The following is a 3,477-nucleotide window of genomic DNA, read 5'->3' as shown; positions in this document are numbered from 1 at the left end:
TAAATCTTGCTTTGACATTTCTCCATGGACCTAGCTGCAGATGCCAGTTCTGCGCTACAACTGGTATCCAATGCCCTCCACAAGCCTTCCTGCCGCTAAAACCCTGCACTACCCAGCAGATTCGCGAAAACCAGCTGAACTCGCAGGCCAGCTCAGCCAAAAGTGGCCAAATCCCTATAGAATACAGGAATCATATATACACCTCAGAGAAGTCGGTGCCTTTCCTGACCTGAAAAATATTGACCTTGGGATCAAAGCAGAATGCCCGTCTATGCACAAGCCACACCGGCTTCGCTAGTTTCAGGAATGCTTGATAGAAAGGGGTTCTTGGATGCCCACCATTGAGAACATGATTCCTTTGGTCCAAATTACCAAAAAACGATTCCTCCATTTTGGGATGAACACTATGAAGGTACTTACTGTGACAAAACTTGCCAAACAAGCAATCGGGTTCGATGGCAAGGACATCAAATGGATCTCATTCCCGATCTTAGTCCTGTTCCCATCTTGACACTTCATCGGAACAGAACTAATCGATTTTATATGCATAACATATGTGGATGAGGGTTCATATTTCTTATCTCACGAAACCCTCTAGCCTGGTTTTTCACTCTGTTCAGTTTCCCATTTCTCAATCTGGTAACTTCTCTGTGCTGAAATACAAACCAACTCCAAGGTATCCAAGTCTCTTCAAGCAACCTTCCCTTCAACATAGCAAAAGTTTCAGATTTCCACCTTAATGCCTTCTTAACCTGTTTAGCACACCATAATTCAGGTGGAGATTGAGAGGCACCATTCATTCTGAGATTCACATGATATTTATTTTGAGGTTCAGTTATTTTTGGGACGATCCAAAATTAAACTTGTATATAAAATCTGCACTTTACACTTTTAGTTGCACATTTGCAAAACAAATTTACTCTGAAGCCACTAAATTTATGAAACTATACCTTTTACAGAAATTTGGAGTTATCATAAAAGAAACAACAAAACTTGGCTTTGTTGAAGGCATTTGTGGAATATAGACCTCTTTCAGAAGGGCATATGATCCTTCCATATGGAGGAGTAGTTCTAAAGATTAATTTTTCTATATACTAACTTTGAATTTTGGTGTAATTTTCTTGTCAATCAACAAGATGTAATATTTCAAGGATTTGCCCATAATCAACAGTATGGATTTCTAAGAAATCACAATCTACATCTATATTCAACAGTATGGATTTCTAAGAAATCACAATCTACATCTATATTCAAATCCTTGAAATATTTTTAAGGCTCCCAAAACTTTTCAAAATAGAAACTTTGGTAGGTGAAAATCCCCAAAGCAAATAATCCTCGGTTATGTTGGATTTACCTCTCAAATAACAGAAATATCCTTCATTTTGCTCCGCTAGCTGAGGCATGGTAGGTTTCAATATAAATTCCAAAAAATATGTATAGGGATAAACCAATGCCATTTTGCCTCTCTCCATTACAACACAAATTCTCTGCTGCTTCTATCATCCGAAGTGTAATGTGAAGAAAGAGAATATGTAGGGGACTGAGGAAGAGGGTAAATCTTCTCAAGTTGCCTTATCACCTCTTTGATATCTGGTCTAACAAAGGGAGAAGGTGCACAACAACCCATTGCAAGCTGAAGAACTCGAAGGAGCCCTTCATCCATCGGGCTTCTCATTCCTCCTCCCAGAATGGAAAGGTCAAAGAGATCTGAAATCCTTTCTTCAAGCACTGCATTCTTCACAACTGTTGGTAGATCAATAATTTGATTGGATGAGTCCCTTTCAATTGGTCTTCTGCCAGTGAGAATTTCAAGTAATATAATACCAAAACTATAAATATCTGTTTTTGTGTTTGCCTTGTTCATCTTGAGCAGTTCAGGTGCTTTATAACCTTGAGAAGCAGAAGCTTCTAGCATTGCCAGTTTTGTACCCGGATTCATAAGTAAGTGAATACCAAAGTCAGAAAGATGGGCCTCATAATTATCATCTATGAGTATGTTCTTGGACTTGAGATTGCCATGTATGATAGGCGTTTCCAGGCAAGTGTGAAGGTACGCTAGACCCCTTGCAGCACCTAGTGCAATTCTATGCAATTTAGCCCAACCAGGTGCTGGTCTGTTTGCATCTACATTCGAAAAGAAAGATCAGATTTTTATAGATGTGTATGCTGCATGATAAAATACCGTAGCACAGTGGATAAGAAAATTGCATAAAAAATGGTTTTCAGATCTTTGAGTCACTGAACTCTTTTGCCAGCATCTACAATATAGTAAAACTAGATTTCTGTAGGTAGTCAAGGTGCACTCGAATCTTACAAAATCAAAGCATCTTACTTTCATAATAAAATAAAACCCTTCCTTTTTCATTTTTCTAGCCTTTATCACTCGCATTTTGGGTTTGTGTGGGTTTGGCATACAGACCAGAACTACTGGAAGAGCCTTCTTCAGTAGTCTTTGAATTAAAGATCAAACTGTTTTCATGCACTGAACACATCACCGGACAAGTTTTACATAGCCCTCCAAGCAATTACCAACAATAAGAAAATCAACTATTTCAACTCAACTCCTATGGAGCTTTGGGCATCTGTACTCCATGAGCTGCAAATTTATTTCACCAACTGCAATGGAAAATTTCCTTACACACCCATACAGAAGCACTCTTCAACGGCCTATATTATAGATGGCCATAAATAAACAGAGACTGGTTTTCAAGATTCAAACTCTAGTCTCTCACAAATTTATATCTAGGCAGGCGAGTGGGATAGCGTTCTCGGTCCTTGCATTAGTTGTAAACCAAATTGTTTCTCCGAATTGACTTCATCCTCGATCTCTCTTGGCTCGTTAGGCCTCATGTTCCAGTTGAAATGAGAGAATTGGACAATGAGGCTGAGCATGTGGAGTCTGAAACAGGGCAGCCACTGAGAATGAACTTAGAGAACTTAGCAACAATCCTCATCAACAAACCAAGTTCCAGGAAAATATAATTTAACGCTGAAATGCAACTTACATAGAGTGCTGCGATGACTCTAGCTATATAACCTGCCTGTAGCTTAATAGCAGCACTGAAGAATCCGGACTTATAGGCCTCCAAAGACTTGAATCCACTACCTGAAATTATTCAACAGCAGATCTCTTGGATCAGGAAGAATACCAGAGCTAACTGATGAGTTAAGGAGAATCCAAAACCATGGCTAACATCCAAAGTCAGGGAGGGAGACAAACACTCTTTAGACTGCATCATATTTCATGCAAAAATTAGTTATTCTACCGAAGGATAAACCAAACAAAATTAACCTGAAGAGCTGTCAAACCAAATTGTGGTAGAGGACTCATCCTCTGACACTTGCTGATGCTGAGGACCCCAGAGATTAGAATAACCATTATAAAAGTTTATGGTCTCGAACTTGGAGGTCACAGGAATGTGCTTCACAGGAATGTGCTTCAAGTGAATTGTAGATGATGTATCTTATATTTCACTA

General features: G+C 39.1%; 1 pseudogene; it reads right to left on the bottom strand.

The window, feature by feature from the left end:
• Positions 1-1,471: 1,471 nt before the first annotated feature.
• Positions 1,472-3,239, bottom strand: LOC149145547 (putative kinase-like protein TMKL1 pseudogene; annotated as a pseudogene).
• Between the last annotated feature and the right edge of the window lie 238 nt (positions 3,240-3,477).

This window comes from Pinus tabuliformis, chromosome X, assembly GCF_031772625.1.
Source record: "Pinus tabuliformis cultivar Carrire ecotype Pingquan chromosome X, CPIR1, whole genome shotgun sequence".
NCBI lineage: Eukaryota > Viridiplantae > Streptophyta > Pinopsida > Pinales > Pinaceae > Pinus > Pinus tabuliformis.
The sequence above is the reverse complement of the archived record's forward strand: the minus strand, read 5'-3'. Positions and strand labels throughout refer to the sequence as shown.